Source organism: Ovis canadensis, chromosome 2 (assembly GCF_042477335.2).
Source record: "Ovis canadensis isolate MfBH-ARS-UI-01 breed Bighorn chromosome 2, ARS-UI_OviCan_v2, whole genome shotgun sequence".
In the NCBI taxonomy this organism is placed as follows: Eukaryota; Metazoa; Chordata; class Mammalia; order Artiodactyla; family Bovidae; genus Ovis; species Ovis canadensis.
The window spans coordinates 236479338-236505429 of record NC_091246.1 but is presented as its reverse complement, the minus strand read 5'-3'; positions in this window follow the sequence as shown (position 1 = coordinate 236505429).

Below are 26092 nucleotides of genomic sequence, written 5' to 3'. Positions count from 1 at the left end.
AAAAGTTATGACCAACCTAGATAGCATATTCAAAAGCAGAGACATTACTTTGCCGACTAAGGTCCCTCTATTCAAGGCTATGGTTTTTACATTGGTCATGGATGGATGTGAGAGTTGGACTGTGAAGAAGGCTGAGCACCAAAGAATGGATGCATTTGAACTGTGGTGTTGGAGAAGACTCTTGAGAGTCCCTTGGACTGCAAGGAGATCCAACCAGTCTGTTCTGAAGGAGATCAACCCTGGGATTTCTTTGGAAGGAATGATGCTAAAGCTGAAGCTCCAGTAGTTTGGTCACTTAATGCGAAGAGTTGACTCATTGGAAAAGACTCTGATGCTGGGAAGGATTGGGGGCAGGAGGAGAAGGGGACGACAGAGGATGAGATGGCTGGATGGCATCACGGACTTGATGGATGTGAGTCTGAGTGAACTCCGGGAGTTGGTGATGGACAGGGAGCCCTGGTGTGCTGTGATTCATGGGGTCACAAAGAGTCGGAACCGACTGAGCGACTGAACTGACTAATTGAACTGAAAGATGCAGAAGCTCTATACAGTCAGCAAAAACAAGACCAGGAGCTGACTGTGGCTCAGATCATGAACTCTTTATCTCCAAATTGAGACAGAAATTGAAGAAAGTAGGGAAAACCACTAAACCATTCAGTTATGACCTGAATCAAATCCCTTATGATTATACAGTGGAAGTAAGAAATAGATTTAAGGGCCTAGATCTGATAGATAGATTTCCTGATGAACTGTTGACGGAGGTTTGTGATGTTGTACAGGAGACAGGGATCAAGACCATCCCCATGGAAAAGAAAAGCAGAAACCAAAATGGCTCTCTTGGGAGGCCTTACAAATAGCTGTGAAAAGAAAAGAAGTGAAAAGCAAAGGCAAAAAGGAAAGATATAAGCATCTGAATGCAGAGATCCAAAGAATAGCAAGGAGAGATAAGAAAGCCTTCCTCAGCGATAAATGCAAAGAAATAGAGGAAAAGAGCAGAATGGGAATGACTAGAGATCTCTTCAAGAAAATTAGAGATACCAAGGAAACATTTCATGCAATGATGGTCTCAATAAAGGACAGAAATGGTATGGACCTAACAGAAGCAGAAGATATTAAGAAGAGGTGGTCAGAATACACAGAAGAACTGTACAAAAAAGATCTTCACGACCAAGATAATCACGATGATATGATCACTCACCTAGAGCCAGACATCCTGGAATGTGAAGTCAAGTGGGCCTTGGAAAGCATCACCTCGAACAAAGCTAGTGGAGGTTATGGAATTCCAATTGAGCTATTTCAAATCCTGGAAGATGATGCTGTGAGAGTGCTGCACTCAATATGCCAGCAAATTTGGAAAACTCAGCAGTGGCTACAGGACTAGAAAAAGTCAGTTATCCAGTTATCATTTAGTTAAATCATAAATGTTATCATTTAGCTTCATTTAATTCGTAAATCTGATTAAGGACAGATTTTATAACCAATTTCATTGGTAAACATTCTTAAGAAAGAAAAGTTAAAAGATTTCATGTAATTTCTGGTGAGTTTTAAAATCTGTTATCTAGACAAGTTCTCTAAATTCTAACACTATTTTTAAAGGCAAGGATCTCCCTGCCATATCCTCCGGAAAAAAGATTGTATATATCTTTTTTATATGGTGGCCATATATTTGCAAATAAAAAATAAATAAGCATTCAGAATCAGCTAGAGCATTTGAAATCTGAACTATTTGAATCTGAAGTCTGCATCTGGAATCTTGTAAATTTTTTAATGAATTTATGCCACAGGATTAAATGGTACCATGTATATTCCTGAGGCTGAAATAGATCAATTCTATGAGCAAGAATATTAGTTCTTGGTTTGAATAACTTTGCAAATAAGTTTATTGGGTAATGATTTTGAAAGTTTGTTGCTGAACCATGCAAAGATGCTGGGATCCTTTGTCTCCAGAGGAGAAGAATTCAATCCGGGGCCAGAGACAAGGCTTAATTGCTCAGAGCTTTTGTGTAATAAAGTTTTATTAAAGTATAAAGGAGATAGAGAAAGCTTCTGACATAGACATCAGAAGGGCGTAGAAAGAGTACCCACTTGCTAGTGTTAGCAATGGAGTACTCTCCAATGAATCCAAAGAATGTCTGGAGGGTGTAAAGACCTCACCAGACCAACAGAATTAGCAAGAAGGTTTAATCCAGAGACTGTCCTCAGGCAGGATACATAATCCTAAGGAATGTAGAGGGAAAAAATATTGTCCTTTCTTCCTCCTTGAGAATTCTAGACCCCTCTCTCCTTGGAGACCCCTAGACTTCTTATCAATCTGCCTAGGAAACAACTTTCTCAGTTTTAAGATGATCACTCCCTCTCAGCTTGCCTTCCATGGTCTATGCTTCTCCCTTCCTGCCTCTCTCTACATCACCTTCCCTTTTCCCTCCCCCTACTTTCTATTTTTCCTCCCTCTTTCCTTCTCCTCTTTCTTTACCTTCTGGTCCCCAAAGTCTCTCTTTCCCCCATAGTTAATAGTAAGAAATTTGAAATGAAACTCAGCCAAGTAAATTGAGGAACAGACTCAGATTCCTTATGGAAACAAAATTTTATTTCAACTTCATGAATCAATATGTTGAAGAGACAGCTTTTTCTCTCAGGTGGCAATATTGTGTGTGTATGTGTGTGTGTGTTGTTTGCTCAGTCATGTCTGACTCTTTGTGACCCCATGGACTGTAGCCCCCCAAGCTCCTCTGTCCATGGAATTCTCCAGGCAAGAATGCTGAAGTGAGTTGCCATTTCCTTCTCCAGGGGATCTTCCCAACCAAGGAATCAAACCTGGGTCTCCTGCATTACAGGGAGATTCTTTACTGTCTGAGCCACCAGGGAAGCCCACTTGGCAATATTGAGTTGGCCCAAAAGTTTGTGCAGGTTTATCAGTAAGACAGTATCAAAAGACCCAAATGAACTTTGGGAACAACCCAGCGATATTGAACGTCTAAAGTTGCTTTTGTAAAATAAACCACAGACAAGATTATCTTCTGAGGATTTAAAATATAGTGGCAAGAAGCCAATTTGATCATGTTTATGAGCAGACCTTTCACAACATTTCCTAATAGAAAAACTCAGATTAGAACTCTATACCCTCCAGCCATACTTGCCAGTAACAGGAAGCAAATTATTAACAATTAGCCATGGATGCTGGTCTTACAAACTCTTATGAGAGCGACCTCTCTGATTCATTAAAAAGAATTTGCTATCTCCAGGCAAATGAGTGAAAAGACTATCTAAAGATTTCTTTTCTATGAGATTTGGTCACAGATTGTGAAGGCATTACAGGTAGGTTTAAGTCAAGTGATAAACATCTGTAAGCATCCTAAAATAGCAGTGAATTTTTCCATGATAATTTTGTCTTTCAGGAAAGACAGCATTGTCCTCTCTTTGAACCGCTGCTTGTTGTTATTTAGTCACTAAGTCCTGTCCTACTCTTTTGCAACCCCATGGACTGTAACCCACTAGTCTCCTTCGTCCATGGGATTTTCCTAAGTGAGAATACTGGAGTGGGTTGCCATTTTCTTCTCCAGGGGGTCTTCCCAACCCAGAAGCATAAGATGATATTCTTAAAAAACAAAGTCCTATAAATGAGCATCACAAAGGCCCTGCCTGGAGAGTCTGGTAATGGTATTCAGCTTGGATTTCTGACTGCATTTCACAAAGGGTTTCTTTTTTATTTTAACAGTTGAAATTCTTTACCTGTTCTCTTCTTTCTGGAAAAATCTATTTGGAAATGCTGCTATTAAAATCAATGCCATGATTGTTCGTACTGCCGGGATTTTGTTGCTGATCAAGAAGCAACCTTATTTCATGACTTGATGCACACACCTGCTAAATTATTGTCATAAACATCATCAGTGCTGGGGTTGGGAAATGGAAAGGCAGGTCTAACCAGCAGACATTGGCAGCAGTGCCTGAAATCCAACATGGAATTGGGAACCACAATTATGAAATTGCTATCTAGACTCTGTTTAGAAAGACTTTAAGCAATTATGTATATGGAGGATAAAGTATTTATATAGTCATTAGAAACATTTTATCTTATTGAAATTAAAGTTATTTGGTAAATAGTAGTTTAATATTTAGGTAGAGATTTGAAGGGGAGGTAACACTGCTGACAGATTAGATAAACTTCCTTGTTGATTCTGCAGAAAGTATTTCCAGAGACTAAAAGGGCATCTTTGTTTTGTATGTAAGGCAATTCTTATTTTTACATTTTTGAATCAAAATTATTTAAATAGGTGACATTTTAAAAGATAAACTTTATTTTTAGAGCAGTGTTAAATTTACAGAAAAATTTAGGACCGGTCATATCCCTGCACTTAGTGTCCCTATTAGCATATTAAATTGGTGTAGTACACCTGACACAATGAATGAACCAAAACTGATGCATTATTGTTAACTCAACTTTATTTAGACTTTTTTAGATTTAGATTTACTTTATTTAGATTTCCTTAGTTTTTATTCAACACCTTTTTTGCTGGTTCTGGAGTCAATTTCAGGAAACCACATTGCATTTAGTCACTATGTCTTCCTAACCTTCTCTTGGCTATGAGTTTCTCAGACTTGACCTCTCAGTCCAGGTATTTATCTTCTTATCCTCCTCCAGCAGATCCACTAGGACTAGGTTTATAAGGCCACCATCAACAATACACACACACACACACACACACACACACACACACACACACACACACCACATCTGCAACTTCTGTAACTTTTCTTTAGAAAATCAAAACTAATATAGGACAGTGCGAAAAATAAAAACCTTATGGTTTCTAAGATTTTATGGAATAAGATAATGAAGATGTAGAGTGTGCTAATGTTGCTTCTCATAAAACTATTCCACTCTTTGTATTGGTCTAGTCAACTCAAGTGTTGAGATTTGTGGGTCAATAGAAGAAAGTTTTAGTAGCATCACAGGAAAAAATGTCAACTTGCTTTAGCTCAGCAAGCAGAGATTATGAACAGGAGTAAATGCACTTTTGTAACTCCAACAACTATTCTAGGTCACAATGCATATGCTTTAGTGATTTATAAGACCTGACTTAACAATTCAGAGTGGGACAGTTGTTCAAAGCAATTGTTAAGAGCTTGTCTCTGTTACTTCTAAATCAAAGGAGATTTTTATGAAGTCAAAAGTAACTTTATACAAGTAAACCAGATGCCAGTGTAAAATTTTTCTGGGTTCAGGAATATCCAGATCAAATGATGAAGACAACAGACACATTTTCTTATTTGGCTTACCTGATGCAAAGTGCTGACTCATTTGAAAAGACCCTGATCCCGGGAAAGATTGAGGGCAGGAGGAGAAGGGGATGACAGAGGATGAGATGGTTGGATGGCATCACTGACTCAATGGACATGGGTTTGGGTGGACTCTGGGAGTTGGTGATGGACAGGGAAGCCTGGCGTGCTGCGGTTCATGGGGTCACAAAGAGTCAGACATGACTGAGAGACTAAACTGAACTGAAACAACAATAAATATTAATCTAATATTAAAATATTAATATTATTAATGTTAATCAGCCTGTCTGAAACATACTACCTGTAGTAATTCTTGAAAAAGATTTTCCAGAGAGTCAAACTTGTTCACCAGATGATTAGAAACTTAGAAAAGAAGATTACAATAAAGAACTGGCAGTGATTTTGAGATTAATTTTGTATGTGCTTATATAATTGTAGGGGTATAATGGCAACCCACTCCAGTATTCTTGCCTGGAGAATCTCAGGGACGGGGGAGCCTGGCGGGCTGCTGTCTATGGGGTCGCACAGAGTCGGACACAACTGAAGCGACTTAGCAGCAGCAGCAGCAGGGGTATAATAGTTTAAATTATTGTTCAAGTGATTATTTTTAACTTATGTTGGAAAATTTTAAATATATATAAAAAAGAAAAAATAGCATGATGAACTCCATATCCCCATCACTGAGCTGCAACAATTATCAACCCAAGTCCAGTTTGTTTTTTTCTGTATTCCAACCCACCCTCCCCAACTTCTATCCCTCAACACCAAATATTTATTAAAATAATCCAAGATCATATACTTTATTAATAAGTATTTCAACATGCATGTCTAAAAAGAGAAGGACTTTTAAAGCAAACCATAATGTAATGACATAATTCCAGCAAAATTCCTTAACTTTATCTAATATTCAAGCCATGTTCACATTTGAGAGGAATCACTCATTTTTCATTTTATAATGAAACTATATAAACCAAAATAGAATAAAACATGTCAAACATCCAGTTTGACACTGGATATTAAAAATGTATTATTTTGATATATGTACTATACACATATATATGCCAAGAGGAATTCACTTTTTAATTTTTTTGCAGAAGATAAACAAAATGTAACTTTATTTTAAGGATAGAATAAAATGCAACTAAGAAAACAAAGAGACTAATGTGTTCACAGGAAATAGAAAGCATTCCTGTCTGATGATTTCTTGTGTGTGTGTGTGAAATAAGAGAAGGGTTTATCTACTGAGTGTAGATGTGATAGAGAAGAGTAGAGGAGTTCTGAAATAGTTTTAAGTAGATGTTTTGTTGAAAATGAGAAATGGACTCTCATTAGCAATCTCTAATACAGATTTTCATAATATCTCTTAGAAAATCCTTGATGGGAAAAATAAAAGATCAAATTTCAGAAGTCTAAAACAAAAAGTTGAACTATAAAAAAAGTGACACTCATTATAAGGGAGAAAAACTCTTTAAAACTTCACCTCATTGTGCAGTCTGGTTCCATGTCATGGAACAAATATAATATTCTTGATCTAAAACTTCAAATAGATTAATAGATGAAGGAAAGTGGAAGTGTACTAAACTATTGCTCTCACATAAAGAGAACTAAAAATGAACACTTTATTTTTGGTCTTTGATATTTAGATAAATGTAAGTTAAGGAGGGCTTATGAAAAATTTAAAGGTAGCTATTCAAATTATTACTAGCATAGAGACCCTCAAAAACATTGATTAATTTAAGCAAGATGGCTAGCAACAAAGGCAAAAAATGATTCATGTATAAAAAGACAGAAGAAAAGATATCCATGAACAATTAAAGAAAAAAGGAAAGCTTAGAACTAAATGATTATAAAAGCAAAAGTGAATTGATTAAATCCCCCAATTAAAAGTCAACCACTCTCAGATCAAAGTATACTAATTAAATGATATTTACAAGAGACAGCTTTAAAACAGAGATAGAAAAGTGTAATTTATTACACTAATTTCTCAAAAGTTTCCTTTAAGTTTCTCTTAAATTGAATTTTAACAAATTCAATTTAAAATGAATATATAACTACTAAGAAACTTTTCCACAAAAAAGTTAATTTGATCAAATTTGTTCAAAATCAAAATGGAATGAAATGCAATACCATATGTACAAGAGATTTTATCATTGCAATGTCAGTTTTTGAAGTAAATAAAAATATAAATGAGTTTCCATAAGGGTTGAATAATATAATTTATCATATTAATTTATCAGAGTGTATCACAAACATAGATGCACATTACTTTCTTCAGCACCCACATAATATTTACAAAATTTGATTATGTATTAAGCCATAGAAAACTTGAAAGTGGAAAGTGAAAGTGTCAGTTGCTAAGTGTAAGCGTGAGTTGTGTCCAACTACTTGCAACCCCATGGACTGTAGCCACCAGTCTCCTCCGTCCATGAGATAGAAAACTTAATAAATCTTAAATAGTTGAAATTGTGTAAACTTTACTGTCTTTTCAAGAAAGCATTAGAAAAAGGCTTATAACGAGAACCATGATAAAAATATATCCAATGCTGTGTATGTCAGAAAAATTCTAATGTCAAAAAAGAAATTAATAGCTGTGATTTATTTTTGATGTGTTACTTACCCTCCCCCCAATTTAGAGACTTAAAACAATAAAGATTTATTATTTCACAGTTTCTGAGGGTCAGAATTCAGAAGCAGCGAATCTAGGTGGTTCTAGCAAAAGGTTACTGCAGTCAAGGTGGGCTGCACACAGTCAAAGGCTTTGTCAATAAAGCAGAAATAGATGTTTCTCTGGAACTCTCTTGCTTTTTCCATGATCCAGCGGATGTTGGCAATTTGATCTCTGGTTCCTCTGCCTTTTCTAAATCCAGCTTAAACATCAGGGAGTTCACGGTTCACATATTGCTGAAGTCTGGTTTCGATAATTTTGAGCATTACTTTACTAGCATGTGAGATGAGTGCAATTGTGCGGTAGTTTGAGCATTCTTTGGCATTGCCTTTCTTTGGAATTGGAATGAAAACTGACCTTTTCCAGTCCTGTGGCCACTGCTGAGTTTTCCAAATTTGTTGGCATATTGAGTGCAGCACTTTCACAGCATCATCTTTCAGGATTTGAAACAGCTCAACTGGTATTCCATCACCTCCACTAGCTTTGTTTGAGGTGATGCTTTCTAAGGCCCACTTGACTTCACATTCCAGGATGTCTAACTCCAGATTAGTAATCACATCATCATGATTATCTCGGTCGTGAAGATCTTTTTTGTACAGTTCCTCTGTGTATTCTTGCCACCTATTCTTAATATCTTCTGCTTCTGTTATGTCCAGACCATTTCTGTTCTTTATCGAGCCCATCTTTGCATGAAATGTTCCTTGGTATCTCTAATTTTCTTGAAGAGATCTCTAGTCTTTCCCATTCTGTTGTTTTCCTCTATTTCTTTGCATTGATCGCTGAAGAAGGCTTTCTTGTCTCTTCTTGCTATTCTTTGGAACTCTGCATTCAGATGCTTATATCTTTACTTTTCTGCTTTGTTTTTTGCTTCTCTTTTTTTCACAGCTATTTGTAAGGCCTCCCCAGAGAGCCATTTTGCTTTTTTGCATTGCTTTTCCATGGGGATGGTCTTGATCCCTCTCTCCTGTACCATGTCACGAACCTCATTCCATAGTTCATCAGGCACTCTATCTATCAGATCTAGTCCCTTAAATCTGTTTCTCACTTTCACTGTATAATCATAAGGGGTTTGATTTAGGTCATACCAGAATGGTCTAGCAGTTTTCCCTACTTTCTTCAATTTAAGTCTGAATTTGGCAATAAGGAGTTCATGATCTGAGCCACAGTCAGCTCCTGGTCTTGTTTTTGTTGCCTGTGTAGAGCTTCTTCATCTTTGGCTGCAAAGAATATAATCAATCTGATTGTGGTGTTGACCATCTGGTGATGTCCATGTGTAGAGTCTTCTCTTGTGTTGTTGGAAGAGGGTGTTTCCTATGACCAGTGCATTTTCTTGGCAAAACTCTATTAGTCTATTCCCTGCTTCATTAATTTCTGGCAAATGTATGTTTACTTGCCCTATTTACTTTATGTTCAGTTCAGTTCAGTTGCTCAGTTGTGTCAGACTCTGCAACCCCATGAATTGCAGCACGCCAGGCCTCCCTGTCCATCACCAACTCCCCGAGTCCACCCAAACCCATGTCCATCGAGTCGGTGACGCCATCCAACCATCTCATCCTCTGTCGTCCCCTTCTCCTCCTGCCCCCAATCCCTCCCAGCATCAGGATCTTTTCAAATGAGTCAGTTCTTTACATTAGGTGGCCAAAGTATTGGAGTTTCAGCCTCAACATTAGTCCTTCCAATGAACACCCAGGACTGATCTTCTTCAGAATGGACTCGTTGGATCTCCTTGCAGTCTAAGGAACTCTCAAGAGTCTTCTCCAACACTACAGTTCAAAAGCATCAATTCTTCAGCACTCAGCTTTTTTATAGTCCTATTCTCACATCCATACATGACCACTGGAAAATCCATAGCCTTGACTAGACGGACCTTTGTTGGTAAAGTCTCTGCTTTTGAATATGCTATCTAGGTTGGTCATAACTTTTCTCCCAAGGAGTAAGTGTCTTTTAACTTCATGGCTGCAATCACCATCTGCAGTGATTTTGGAGCCCAGAAAAATAAAGTCACCCACTGTTTCCACTGTTTCCCCATCTATTTGCCATGAAGTGATGGGACCGGATGCCATGATTTTAGTTTTTTGAACATTGAGCTTTAAGCCAGCTTTTTCACTCTCCTCTTTCACTTTCATCAAGAGGCTTTTGAGTTCTTCACTTTCTGGCATAAGGGTGTTGTCATCTGCATATCTGAGTTATAGATATTTCTCCCAGCTATCTTAATTCCAGCTTGTGCTTCTCCCAGCCCAGGGTTTCTCATGGTGTACTCTGCATAGAAGTTAAATAAGCAAGGTGACAATATACAGCCTTGACGTACTCCTCTTCCTATTTGGAACCAGTCTGTTGTTTCATGTCCAGTTCTAACTGTTTTTTCCTGACTTGCATACAGATTTCTGAAGAGGCAGGTCAAGTGGTCTGGTATGCCCATCTCTTTCAAAAGTTTCACAGTTTATTGTGATCCACACAGTCAAAGGCTTTGGCATAGTCAATAAAGCAGAATTAGACATTTTTCTGGAACTCTCTTGCTTTTTCCATGATCCAGTGGATATTGGCAATTTGATCTCTGGTTCTTCTGCCTTTTCTAAAACCAGCTATAACATCTGGAAGTTCATGGTTGACGTATTGCTGAAGGCTGGCCTGGAGAATTTTAAGCATTAGTTTAGTAGCGTGTGAGATGAGTGCAATTGTGCGGTAGTTTGAGCATTCTTTGGCATTGCCTTTCTTTGGGATTGGAATGAAAACTGACCTTTTCCAGTCCTGTGGCCACTGCTGAGTTTTCCAAATTTGCTGGCATATTGAGTGCAGCACTTTCACAGCATTATTTTATGTTACATCATCGAATTCCTCATACCTGCATTTTTTTGCTAAGTCATTTCTGAAACACATTTTTTTTGTTTGTTTTTTGCTGCTTTTATTCCCATATATGTTTGCTTTACTCTGCTAAGGAAGGGGTTTGGATTTGCCACACTGGAAGCTGATGGCTTCATTGTATTCTTCTATCTTTCCTTTCACCCATGTTCAACCCTTCCCACTGTTTAGACACAAAAACATCAGCACTATGGGTGTTTTTGAGACGCATGTTCTGGTCTGATTTGTTTGCTAAAATGTTGGTTGAAATGCACAACACATCTATACAGTTATGGTCTTTTCCATGGAGGGCGGACTGGTGCTGGGGCATCAAGCCTTCATGGGCATATCATGTGGATGCTGGGTAGCTCAGCTGAACTATATTGGCCAAATTTAGATCCAGGGACCATTTTGTAACCTTTTATATATCAGACAGATTGTTATCTTCCCCCTTGCCGACGAGTGCAAACAGAAGTTTTTGTAGAACTGCAGCTGACCTCAGCTGGTCTCCTTCAGATGAACACTTGTAACCAGAAGTAAATGGTTTCAGTGAGCAGTGGGGACACTCGACTTTGCATTAAATGGTGTTTCCTGTTTCTTGCCACGTGCTTCAGTTTGGGCCCAGTAATTCCCGAGATGTGACTCATCTCCCTCTTTATTGATCACAGGCCATTCGGAGTATCTTATAACTCTTCTTTAAAAACTGGCTGTGAATTTAAACAGCTGCCGTGCCTGCAGGAGGCTGACAGAGTCAATCTGGCTTCCTGGGAAGACCATTGCCATTGTTTTGTGGAGAGGGTAGAGAAGCATGTCTAATCTAATTGTCTCCCAGTAATAGAGTCACTTTAAAGACAATCTTTTCTAATGGAATCCATTCCTGTTTTTTAAATACATACTATAGTGCCTTTTGAATAATCTAGAAAGGCTGGCTTGCTCCTAGTGCTGTGTGGTCTAAGAAGTGAGCTGGTCCGTGTGTCCCCTTCCCAATACCAGTTTCTGCTTTTTGTTACTCTCCTAGATCCTTGAGGGGTGATAGAGATTCTCCCCAACCCCAGAACTTTTTGGATAATGCAGTCTATTAGGCAGATTAAATCCTATGGCCATTTGTTATTCAAGGGTAAAATTTTATTCTTTATTATATTTCTGATCCCAAAATACATTGAGGCAAGTCAACCTCTCTGAGATTGTCAAAGAAGTCGTGAAATAAGTATATTCCAATTTTAAAGTGGCAATATTACATGTCTCAAGCTTTAGATTCCCTGGTGTGAAGAATCTGCCTGCAAAGCAGGAGACCTGGGTTCAATCCCTGGGTCTGCAAGATCTCCTGGAGAAGGGCATGGCAACCCAATCCAGTATTCTTGCCTGGAGAATCTCATGAACACAAGAGGCTGGTGGGCTATGTTATGCCCAGAGTCCGAGTCCCCAAAACTGAGAGAATAAGACGTCCACAGCAATGCAAAAGCATAAAGGGGTTTATTGCTAGCTCGAGTTAGGGCCCAGGTCTCACCCAGCACAGTGGAATCCTACAAGAGCCCCGAGCTCTGAATCACATCTACTTTTCTACAGACGGTTCTTTGTTCCTGTAACAGCATAGCTGATTGGTTAAACCGTATGCACGCAAGGGACTTTTAACCTCGCATCCCTATCTGGATTGGCTCAGGTCTGGCCTGGGCGAGGGGCTATGGGGATTTTTTCTGATTGGTTGAGCTATACTGCCTGCGGGAGTTCCCAGTGCCTCAGCTTTCCTAGAGACTAAACCTCAGGCCTAGCCTGCCCCTTAGAGCCTGTCCTGGCTTCAGTTTGGTCCTAACAGGCTATACAGTTCATGGGGTTGCAAAGAGTCAGACTCGACTGAGCAACTTTCACTTACACTTTTGTTAATTTCCTGTGGAAACCTTAAATCGTCTTGCAGGTAGAGATAATAATAATAATAACAATAACTAAAGAATAAAATGAAGGTCTCATCCCTTCATGTCAGATAAAAGGGGAAACAGTGGAAACAATGACAGATTTTATTTTCTTGGGCTCCAAAATCACTGTGGATTGTGACTGCAGCCATGAAATTGAGACACATGTTCCTTGGAAGGAAAGCTATGACAAAATTAGACAGCATATTAAAAAGCAGAGACATCACTTTGCCTATAAAAGTCCATATAGTCAAACCCATGGTTTTTCCAGTAGTCATGTATAGATGTGAGTTGGACTATAAAGATGGCTGAATGCTGAAGAAATGATGCTTTCAAATTATGGTGCTGGAGAAGACTTGTAAGAATGCTTTGGCCAACAAGGAGATTAAAGCAGTCAATCCTAAAGGAAATCAACCCTGAATATTCTTTGGAAGAACTGATGCTGAAGCTGAAACACCAATACTTTGGCAACCTGATGTGAAGATATGACTCATTGGAAAAGACCCTGACGCTGAGAAGATTGAAGGCAAAAGGAGAAGGGAGCGGTAGAGGATGAGATGGTTAGATAGCATCACTGACTCAGTGGACATGAATTTGAGCAAACTCCTGGAGATATTGAAGGACAGGAAAGCCTGGCGTGCTGCAGTCTATGGGGTCGCAAAGAATTGGACACAACTTAGCGACTAAACAACAACAATAAAATGAGGGTGAAAGGACAAAATCTTAATCTTTAGCTTCTCCACGATGATTTTCAGCCTAAGCCAGTGACCAGCCAGGCTCCATGACCTGTAAAGTTAAACTGAATTGGGAATACTTTCTCAGCAGGAGGTAATACTAGATACTTTGATACTTTGCACTTACCTTATCTACCAGGAAATCTCTACCAGTGTACTTGCAAAGCACATTAGAAATGTTGATACCTTCTTGCAAAGCTCAGAAATTTGAAATAGTGGAAGGGCCAATCACAAGGTTTAATTTGAATTTATTTATTTTTTCTTTATCAAAATCTCTTAATTTTTATTTCTCAGCACTCAAGAAGATTGGATGGAGTGAGGGCTTGATCCAGTGACCTAATATCCATACATCCTTGTAAAGTCATTATTTCCTTTCGGAGTGCTGCAACAAAGTACCACAAACTGGGTACCTAAACAACAGAAATGTATTGTCTCACAGTTCTAGAGACTACAAGCCCAAAATCAAAATATTGGCTGAGTTGGTTCCTCCTGAGAACTGTGAGAGAAGGATGTATCTATTCCAGGTCTCTCTCCTTGGCTTCTATGGCCGACTTCATGTTCACCTGGTATTCTCTGCTTATGCACTTTTCTGTCTAAATTTCCTCTTTTTATAAGGCTAGTCATATTGAACTGGGCTTTCCATGCGTTGCTAGCGGTAAATAACCCATTTGCCAACGCAGTAGACATAAGAGACAAGCGTTTGATCCCTGGGTAGGGAATATCCCCTGGAGGAGGGCATGGCAACCCACTCTGCGATTCTTGCCTGGAGACAAGAGGAGCCTGGCAGGCTCCAGTCCATAGGGCCACAAAGAGTCAGACACGACTGAAGTGAATTAGCACACACGCACATATTGAACCAAGGCCCTTCCGAATAACTTCATTTTAATTTGATTACCTGTGTAAAGACGTTATCTTCAGGTAAGGTCACATTATGCAGTGCTGGGAGTCAGCGCATTGACATATGAATTTTAGGGGAACACAATTCAGCCCATTAGTGAGCATCTTAAGTCCTAGACTTCTTCTACCACATAGGATAGGCCTGTGAAATCTGCCTCCCTGTGAAGTTGCTCCTCAAACTCACCTGTGTTTCAGCTAGGGGTGGCTGCGTCCTGGTTCCTGAGTTGAAATCACTCTTAATACTCCTGAAATTCAGAGCCAGGTCCTCAGAGGTCCCCCAGACACACTGCTTTTCTGTCTTCAGAATGATCCAGCTGAAATGGTAACAGCTAACCCACTGGTTAGGTGGCCTTCCCACTTTTTCAGCACAGATGTTGTTTGCTGGGACAACTATCTTGTTTTCCTTACCTGCTTCTTTTGATTTGGAATGTTTCCTAATTTCTGACCCTGTGGGGAAGCCGCATGAATCTGAGGTTGATCTTACCATAATTCTTTCTATAAGCAGAACGGAATTTGGGACTCCTAGACCTAGAGTTAAAGGAGCTTGATTCTCACTAATGCATCATAGACCACAGAGTATTTGGTGACCTTGCCTTTTGAAAAAGGCACGTAGTTTTCTGTTCAATATAATCTCAGGTGGCCTCGGCCTGCAGTGGCTTGAAGCAGGATTTTGGTTCCCTGCCAGAGGCTGAGGTCAGCTGCGACAGTGAGAGTGTTGAATCCTAGCCACTAGACCACGAGGGTCAGTGGCTGGTGACAAGGCCCTGGCCTGTCAGCTTTGGGGAGACATGTTTCCACAGAGATGGAAGCAGTGAAACAAAAAAAGCATATATTAGGAGGGAAAAGGGTACATGTGGATAGACACATGGGTAGACTCAAAGAGTTGTGCCTAATGGTAATCTGAATCACTTACAAGGGGCATTTTTTCCAGATTCCCTCTGGCTAATCATCCTGCCTTGCTTGGCTTTGGGTCCATATTTGGTTTAACTCAAGGTCTTCCCCTGTGTGTGTATCCGTCTCTTAACCAAGATAAATTCTAGTGAAGAGACTTATGGGTAGGTTGATACCACCTTCTATGGGGTGGTACCCCCTCCCTTTTTGATCCTTGAGGAGCCTTTTGGACATGTGCAGTCAGGAATTTTATTTTCTTGGACTCCAAAATCATTGTAGATGGTGACTGCAGCCACAAAATTAAAAGTCACTTGTTCCTTGGAAGAAAAGTAATGACAAACTTAGCCTATTAAAAAAGCAGAGACATTACTTTACTGACAAAGGCCTGTATAGTCAAAGCTATGGTTTTTCCAGTAGTCATGTATGGATGTGACAGCTGTACCATAAAGAAAGCTGAGTGTTAAAAAACTGATGCTTTCAAACTGTGGTGTTGGAGAAGACTCTTGAGAGTCCTTTGGACTTCAAAAAGATTCAAACCAGTCCATCCTAAAGGAAAGGAATATTCATTGGAAGGACTAATGCTGAAGCTGAAGCTCTAATACTTGGGCCATTTGATGTGAAGAACTGACTCATTAGAAAAGACCCTGATGCTGGGCAAGATTGAAGGTGGGAGGAGAAGAGGATGACAGAGAATGAGATGGTTGGATGGCATCACCGACTGAATGGACATGAGTTTGAGCAAGCTCCAGGAGCTGATGACAGATGGGGAAGCCTGGTGTGCTGCAGTCCACAGGGTCGCAAAGAGTTGGACACCACTGAGTGACTGAACTGAACTGAACTGAATCAGGATGATCTCCTTGATATCTAGAATGAGAAATATGTGGTCTCCTTATCTCTTATATGGGCGGGGCTCAGCTCTGCTCTGCCCCTGCCATTGCCAGCATCCACTGGAGGCAAAGTCCAGCTGTTTACCCTGTTCTGTCATTGTTTCTAACTGAAAATGTAAAAAGGAGGCTGGTTGTAAATTGTCTAACTTGGAGTCCATCTATCTCCTTCCTTGATTAATGTCTGAAAGGCTCATATAGGGAAAAAATATTCTTCTCTACAATAAATCTTTGTCTTAGCTACGCTGTCTGAAGAAAAGCTTAAGAAAAGACTTGCGTATTTTTATAAGTCAGGCTATTTCTTGCAAGGGTCAATTTCCCAGCCCACATCTGGCCTGGTCTCTGGGCCCTGAGCCTCCACTCAAGTGGTTGGATTTGTCACAAACAGGTTAGATCCAAAAACGACTTGCTTTCAGCTTAGCAAGCAGAGCCCTTACTTTATCGACAGCTGCTTGCTTGTGAACAGAATCACCATCAAACTGCAGTGTTCTGTCAAGGAAAGAATTCCAAGTGACACATAACTGAACTTGGACTCGTCTATCAGACCTCAAGGTTAATTGCAAACTCACGTTGCTACCAACTTAATGGTCCAATGTAAGTCTCTCAAACTGCAAAGTCAAAACATCCCACTCATACATTACATACTGAAGTTCAAGGCCCAAAGCTATGTGTCTCAAACTCATCCACATCTCTCTATGTGCTATTTTGATCCACAGGATCCATTCTTTCTTTCTTGAAGTTTCTGACTCTCCACAAAGAAGCTAGAGCTTGAGAGGGAACCATGAGTAGCACTCATCTTCTCATCCAAGTTCTGAACCAGCTGGGGAATAGAGCAGATGGCTGACCAAAATACTATCTTAATTTACAATAATGCTAATTTTGAAGAATGTGACATGTGTCTAGGGGGAAGTGAACTTTATCAAACTGAACCACTGAATTAGATATACCCATTTGATAGCTCAAGCATAAAAGAATCTGCCTGCAAGGCAGACACACGAGAAATGGGTTTGATCCCTTGATCAGGAAGATCCCCTGGAGGAGGAAATGACAACCCACTCCAGTATTCTTGCCTGGAGAAACCCATGGACAGAGGAGCCTGGTGGGCTATAGTCCATGGGGTCATAAAGAGTTGGACATGACTAAGACTTACTGTAATAGGAAAGATTCAATAATTCTCCATATAGCTTACTTCCAGAAAACAACAGTTTTCAGGAAGCATTTGTTTGTTACCAGTTACAGGAGGGCTGGACCAACACAGGTACCCTCACATCATGGGACTGTCACTGTAACACTAACAGCATGAAAGAACAGACCAGAATCCATGCTTCCTGGGCACAGAGGTTACGGAGAGCAAAAGGAAAGGAAGTGGAGGACTCTACATGTCCTATTTCTCTGTTTACTTCATCAGTAAAAACCTTTTCCCCTCCAGAAAGGAGAAGGTGGGAATGCCATGGTGAGGAGGTCCCTCTGCATGGAAGGGCCATCAGGCCTTGGAGTGAAAGAGATTCTGGCAATCATCTGTTGACTGTCAGAAGATGCACAACCTAAAAGTTGAGAGTGATGATTTATTTGGCAGACTTTCTGAGGACTTCAAGCCTAGGAGGCAGCCTCTCAGATAGCTCTGAGGGACTGCTCTGAAGAAGAGCTGGGATACAAAGGCATTTTGCAACAAAGACCAGGTAGTCAGAACACCAAAATATTACTGTTAATTAAAGAAAACCAGATATTTCAAGTTGATGAATTTAGCACTTTTCTATGCATGGGAAGATGCAAGAGTCTGGGCTCATTGAGACCATTCCTTTGATATGCAGTTTAGCTACCTAGGGCCAGTAGCCTGCTTCTTTCCCATTCTGAATTCCCTAAGGGCTCACCAGTGGGGGCAGCAGCAATGGCTGATGGCCACAGTATCTTTTGCTTGGTGATGTGGAGGCAAAACTTTTCATTCACACATCCCATCCTTATACCTCACCAATGGCATAACAACAAAAAAATACTAGCTATTTCACACTAGCTATTTTTGTCTTCCATTTCTGTGCTTTCTCATTTTATTTCAGACCTCAGGACTCTTGGGCTGCATCTTAGATATATACAGCCCCTGAGTGTGGCATCCCCACAGAGGCCAGTTATCCCTGGAAAGTGATGCCATATTCCTTGACCCTCTATCAAAATAGACCCTCCAACTGTGGTGCTGGAGAAGACTCTTGAGAGTTCCTTGGATAGCAAGGAGATCAAACCAGTCAATCCTAAAGGAAATCAACTCTGAATATTCGTTGGAGGGACTGATGCTGAAGGTGAGGCTCCAATATTTTGGCCTCTTCATGTGAAGAGGCACCTCACTGGAAAAAATGCTGATGTTGGGAAAGATTGAAGGCAGGAGGAGAAGGGGACAGTAGAGGATGAGATCATTGGATGGTAACACCAACTCAATGGATATGTTGTTCAGTTGCTCAGTTGTGTCCAACTTTTGTGACCCCATGGATTGTAGCATGCCAGGCTTCCCTACCCTTCACCATCTCCCAGAGCTTGCTCAAACTCATGTCCATTGAGTTGGTGATGCCATCCAACCATCTCTTCCTCTGTCATCCCCTTTTTCTCCTGACTTCAATCTTTACCAGCACCAGGCTCTTCTCTAATGAGCTGACTCTTTGCATTAGGTGGCCAAAGTTTTGGAGCTTCAGCTTCAGTATCAGTCCTTCCAATGAATATTCAGTATCAACTTCCTTTAGGATTGACTGGTTGGATCTCCTTGCAGTCCAAGGGACTCTCAAGAGTCTTCTCCAACACCACGGCTCAAAAACCTCAATTCTTTGATGTTCAGCCTTCATCATAGTCCAACTCTCATGTCCATATATAACTACTGGAAAAACCACAATTTTGACTATATGGACCTTTGTTGGCAAAGTAATGTCTCTGCTTTTTAATATGCTTTCTAGGTTTGTCAGAGCTTTTCTTCCAAGGAGCAAGCATCTTAATTTAGTGGCTGCAGTCACCATCTGCAGTGATTTTGGAGCCCAAGAAAATAAAGACTCTGTTTCCATTTTTTCTATATCCATTTGCCATGAAGTGATGGGAGGTGATGGAAAGATCTTTGTGTTTTGAATGTTGAGTTTTAAGCCAACTTTTTCACTTTCCTCTTTCACTTTCATCAAGAAGTTCTTTAGTTCCTCTTTACATTCTGGCATAAGAGTGGTGTCATCTGCATATCTTAGGTTATTTATATTTCTCCCGGCAATCTTGATTCCAGCTTGTGCTTCATCCAGCCCAGCATTTTATGTGATGTACTCTGCATATAAGTTACATAAGCATGGTGACAATATATATCCTTGACATACTCTTTTCCCAATTTGGAGCCAGTCTGTTGTTCCTTGTCCAGTTCTAACTGTTGCTTCTTGACCTGTATACAACAGATTTCTCAGGAGACAGGTCAGGTGGTCTGATATTCCTATCTCTTTCAGAATTTTCCACAGTTTGTTGTGATCTACACAGTCAATGTCTTAACATAGTCAATGAAGCAGAAGTTTTTTTGAAATTCTCTTGCTTTTTCTATGATCCAACAGATGTTAGCAATTTGATCTCTGGTTTCTTTGCCTTTTCTAAATCCAGCTTGAACATGTGCAAGTTCTCAGTTCACGTACTGATGAAGCCTAGCTTGGAGAATTTTGAATGTTACTTTGCTAGCATTTGAGATGAGGGAAATTATGTGGTAGTTTGAACATTCTTTGATATTGCCCTTTGGGATTGGAATGAAAACTGACCTTTCTCATTCCTGTGGCCATGGCTGAGTCTTCCCTATTTGTGGCATATTGAGTGCAGCACTTTAAGAGCATTATTTTTTTTTAAGATTTGAAATTGCTCAGATGGGATTTCATAACCTCTCATAGCTTTGTTCATAGTGATGCTTCCTAAGACCCACTTGACTTCACACTTCCAGTTGTCTGGCTTTAGGTGAGTGATCATGCTTTTCACCTGGAATGTATCTAGTTGGTATGGCTGTTGTAAGAGGGTTCTGTAGAAGCACAGTGTAAATGTGGCCCTTCTTTGGGGGTGGTGGTTTTTATTAGGCTATCCGTGGAAAAATAGGAACAACAAGAGCAAAGACACATTCTCTTGATAGATGATGAAATACATTCTTATTTTGGAATATAGGGCAAAATATACATGGATTATTAAGTAAACTAGTCTTTAAAGGAAATTGAAGCTGAGGCTCGTTCCATTAAGCTATTCTGCTGTTGTTTCTGAGACACACAGTCACTCTCTGTTGGTGTGAAATGGAATATGTGTATGTGTGTGTGGTGTGTGTGTATGTGTGTATGTGTATACTGGGGGTGGAGATATGTATCATGTTTCAACACTGGGAAAAACACTAAAGTGGTAGAAAAAAGAAAGATTTTTGAGTCACATAAATCATGTGAACAAAGTCATTTTCTTGCTGTAACATTTTACACGTGTCAGTCAAAAAAAAGGCACAACCTAAAAGTTGAGAGTTATGTTTTATTTGGCTAACAAAACCTTAGAGGTGACTGCAGTGGCTGAGGATTTGATGGCAGATATTATATTTCCATCCTGAGCTCCCCCAGGGGTCACTGGCAGGAGGGAGTTGGCATGAGGGTGGCAAGAGTGGGGAGGTGGCTGTAGTGGCTGACAGTTGCAACATCTTGCTTCCTAATATGGCAGGTGGCATTTGTAGTTCACACAAGTAACCTAAATGAACTGGTTTCAGTTATTTGTATAAGGAGACACAATTAAATTTTCTCACCTCCTAGGGTTGTTGTGAGGACTGATTGAGTTACTATCCACCTAAGTCATTAATAGAGAAACTGTCACCTAGTTTGGGTGTAACTGAGCAGGATCCTATGGGGCCTTCCCAGGGGAGACCCCTCCTCCCTTCTTCTCTACTTAGCTCCTCTCTGAAGAATCTAGATAACAGGTCAGTTCAGCTCAGTCACTCAGTCAGGTCCAATTCTCTGTGACCCCATGGACTGCAGCACACCAGGCTTCCTTGTCCGTTACCAACTCACGGAGCTTACCCAAACTCATGTGCATCGAGTTGGTGATGTCATCCAACCAGAGCCACCTCACTGGAAAAGATGCTGATGCTGGGAAAGATCAAAGGCAGGAGGAGAAGGGGACAACAGAAGTTGGACATCACCAACTCAGTGGACGTGTTTTTGTTCAGTCGCTCAGTCATGTCTGACTTTTGTGACCCCATGGACTGCAGCATGCCAGGCTTCCTAGCCCTTCATCTCCCGGAGCTTGCTCAAACTCATGTCTGTTGAGTTGGTGATACCATCCAACTATCCATTTGTCTGTCATTCCGTTCTCCTCCTGACTTCAATCTTTCCCAGTATCAGGGTCTTCTCTAATGAGCTGACTCTTTGCATCAGGTGGCCAAACTATTGGAGCTTCAGCTTTAGCATCTGTCCTTCCAATGAATATTCAGGACTGATTTTATCTGATGCAGATTTCCTGTTGAGAAAACCCCCCACCAAATAGAAGATGTTAACTACCTGATACAGTGAGCACATAGCCCCAGGCCTCCTGGAGCGTAAGGACTGATAAAGTTAACCCCTGTGACATCACTCTGTCACCATCAGCCAATCAAAGGACAGTGCATGAGCGGATCACAGACTCTGCAAATCCCTCTTTCATCTGGCTGTTAAAAGTGCTTTGCTGAAACTCTTCAGGGAGCTGAAGGGATTTTTAGAGCATGAGCAACCCATCTTTGTGCATGGTCCTGCAGTATACCTTGCTGTGCTCCAAACACCAATGTTTCCGTTTGTTTGGCTTCACTAAGCATGTGCGTGGGGCAGAGGAACCTGTGCTAATTTGGGCTGCTGTTGAGAGGGGTCTATATTCATTCACTTGTTTATCTATTAGTTTGTTTATTCAGTCAGCTGACCATCCATTCACTTGTTTACTCATTAACCCACACCCATAAATCTTTCAGAGTCTTTTCGGTACATATATATTTTGTCAGCATAATATGCACTAATGCAGTTCATTATTAATGTTAATAGTATCCAAGTCCATAGTTCAAACTCACTAAAAGCATTTGGAAGTACAGAGGAAAATAAAGTAACAGTCTTAAATATGTCACTGCTATTGGTATTAATTATAGAAATTAATGGAAAGGAGATAATGAAAGATTCCAAAGTATTTTCAGAATAATAAATACATATGTTTGGAATATTATTTTTAATATTATATTTTATGTAATGAAATAGTTATTTTATATTTAATATAATATAATTATTTTTATTTTGACTTTCATTATATTCATATATAATGATTATTATATAGTTACTTTATAGAAATATACAATCACAGAAGGAAATGATGTCCCACTCCAGTATTCTTGCCTGGGAAATCCCATGGACAGAGGAGGCTGGTGAGCTACAACAAACAGTTGAACACAAGTTAGTGACTAGACAACATGAACAGATTATATTTAATACAATATTTGTGAGGTGATTGACGAAAGAGAAACAGACTCTCAGATAATAAACAATGAGAGGAGGAACTCTATGGGCTCTTCAGGAGCAAGTTTCATGTTTTAGAAGCTCTGAGGATTCAATGGCAGACACTGAGGGATGTGGTAGGCAGACTTCTGGGGCATTCTTCCAGCAAATACAATGATTCAAGTTTTGTATGGTAGCTGATGGAGATGAGAAAAATGGACCCAGAGACTTTAGGAAGGAGTGAGCTGATGCTGGCCCAGGGTGATTACTAAAAGTATCAAAATAGGAGCAGGTGTAGTGGGTCATACTAAGAGACAGGCTGTGCTGATGTGAAACAGTCTTGTCCTGTTTGTGGCACTGGCCAGGCACTCGCCATATGCCAGGCCCTGTGTGAACCATGCTTTCTGCACTTCAGCTGATTTAACTCTCAAAACCACTCTTTGAGGTAGGTATTAGGCTTATGGCATTTTCTTCAAGAAAAAGAAAGTGAGAGATTGGTTTACATTAAGCAATTAATAAACGGCAAAGTCAGAATTTCGATCCAGATCTAATGAACTCTGGGGAGACCATCGAGTAAGTTCTTCACATTTCTGTGACTATTATAGGAATTTGTTTGTGGAACATGAGTGTAGAATAGTTGGAAATTTTTCATCACTGCACAATGAAGCAATGACTGCTGGCCTTCTGGAAAGAGGTCAGAGTTTGGGTGGCATTCTGGAAGGCAAATTTGCATGGCAGAGAAAAGCAAGAAGGAATGAACATGACTAGTTGTTCTGAACACGACTAGTTGTCTGAGATCGTGCGGTCTGATAAATCTCCGTGTGTCTGATCATAGGAGAGACAGTAAAGTAAATGATCAAAATTGAAATCAGACTGATTGTATTCTTTGCAGCCAAAGTGGAGAAGCTCTATACAGTCAGCAAAAACAAGACCAAGAGCTGACTGTGGCTCAGATCATAAACTTATTGCCAAATTCAGACTTAAATTGAAGAAAGTAGGCAAAACCACTAGATCATTCAGGTATGACCTATATCAAATCCCTTATGATTATACAGTGGAAGAGACAAATATTCAAGGGGTTAGATCTGATAGAGCGAGTGCCTGAAGAACTATGGATGGAGGTTTGTGACATTGTACAGGAGGCAGGGATCAAGACCATTCCCATGGAAAAGAAATGCAAAAAAGCAAAATGGCTGTCTGAGGAGGCCTTACAAATAGCTGTGAAAAGAAGAGAAGTGAAAAGCAAAGGAGAAAAGGAAAGATATAAGCATCTGAATGCAGAGTTCCAAAGAATAGCAAGAAGAGATAAGAAAGCCTTCCTCAGTGATCAATGCAAAGAAATAGAGGAAAACAACAGAATGGGAAAGACTAGAGATCTCTTCAAGAAAATTAGAGATACCAAGGGAATATTTCATGCAAAGATGGACACAATAAAAGACAAAAAATTTATGGACCTAAGAGGAAGAGAAGATATTAAGAAGAGGTGGAAAGAATGAACAGAAGAACTATACAAAAAAGATCTTCATGACCCAGATAACCACAATGATGTGATCACTTACCTAGAGCCAGACATCCTGACTGTGAAGTCAAGTGGGCCTTAGGAAGCATCAGTACGAACAAATGAACAAAACTAGTAGAGGTGATGAAATTCCAGCTGAGCTACTTCATTTCCTATAATATGATGCTATGAAAGTGCCACACTCAATATGCCAGAAAATACAGAAGACTCAGAAGTGGCCACAGGACTGGAAAAGGTCAGTTTTTATTCCAATCTCAAAGAAAGGCAATGCCAAAAAATGTTCAGAGTACCACACAATTGCACTCATCCCACACACTAGAAAACTAATGCCAAAAATTCTCCAAGTGATGCTTCAACAGTACATGAACTGAGAACTTGCAGATGTTCAAGCTGGATTTAGAAAACACAGAGGAACCAGAAATCAAAATCACCAACATCCACTGGATCATCAAAAACACAAAAGAGTTCCAGAAAAACATCTGCTTCTGCTTTATTGACTATGCCAAAGCCTTTGACTGTGTGGATCACAATAAACTGTGGAAAATTCTTCAAGAGATGGGAATAGCAGACCACCTGACCTGCCTCCTGAGAAACCTGCATGCAGGTCAAGAAGCAACAGTTAGAACCAGACATGGAACAACAGACTGGTTCTGAATTGGGAAAGGAGTACGTCAAGGTTGTATAGGGTCACCCTGCTTATCAAACTTCTATGCAGAGTACATCATGCAAATTTTTAGGTAGGATGAAGCACAAGCTGGAATCAAGATTGCCAGGAGAAATATAAATAACCTCAGATATGCAGATGACACCACCCTTATGCCAGAACATGAAGAGGAACTAAAGTGCCTCTTGATGAACGTGAAAGAGGAGAGTGAAAAAGTTGGCTTAAAACACAAGTTGCAAAAAACAAAGACCATTCCATCACCTCCCATCACTTCATGGCAAATAGATGGAAAAAAAATGGAAACTGTGAGAGACTTTATTTTCTTGGGCTCCAAAATCACTGCAGATGATGACTGCAGCCACAAAATTAAGATGCTAGCTCCTTGGGAGAAAAGCTATGACAGACCTAGACAGCATATTAAGAAGCAGAAACATTGCTTTGCAGACAGAGATCAAAGCTATGGTTTTTCTAGTAGTCATGTATGGATGGAAGGGTTGGACCATGAAGAAGGCTGAGCACCAAAGAATCGATGCTTTTGAACTGTGGTGGTGGAGAAGACTCTTGAGAATCTCTTGGACTGCAAGGAGATCAAACCAGTCAATCCTAAAGGAAATCAATCCTGAATATTCATTGGAAGGACTGAAGCTAAAGCTGAAGCTCCAGTACTTTGGCCACCTGATGCGAAGAGCTGACTCATTTGAAAAGACCCTGATGCTGAGAAAGACTGAAGGCAAGAGGAGAAGGGGGCAGCAGAGGATGAGATGGTTGAATGGCATAACTGACTCGATGCACATGAGTTTGAGCAAATTTTGGGAGTTAGTAACGGATGAGGGAAGCCTGGCGTGCTACAGTACATGGGGTCACAAAGAGTCAGACACTACTGAGTGACTGAACTGAACTGAACTGAATTCACTTCTTATGTTAAAGACAAATTTATACATTAAATGCTTAGATCCATATTTGTTCTTCTGGTAAGAAATTTTCATATCACAAAAGAATAAGAGCTAAAATGAGACTGTTTTAGAGTAAATGTTATTTTTCTGTAATGATTAGTTAGTATTTAATCCATATATATCAGTTAATATTTACTTCTAATTTCGAGTTATAGAAAGCTCAACTCATATTAGCTCAAGCAAAGTTCAAAAAGGCCCTGGTCTTCAGGCCAGGCCAGAATCCAAAGGTCAAATAATGGCACCAATTGCCCTTTCTCCTACTTCCCTTTGGTATTCTCTTGGTTGACTTAATCATCAGGCAGAATTTTGACATATAATCTTGGATTAAAATGACCAGTTCTTTCCCTATTGATCTAAGGAAAGTCATAGGAAAGACCTGACTGGGCCATGGACCTACCCTGTGAA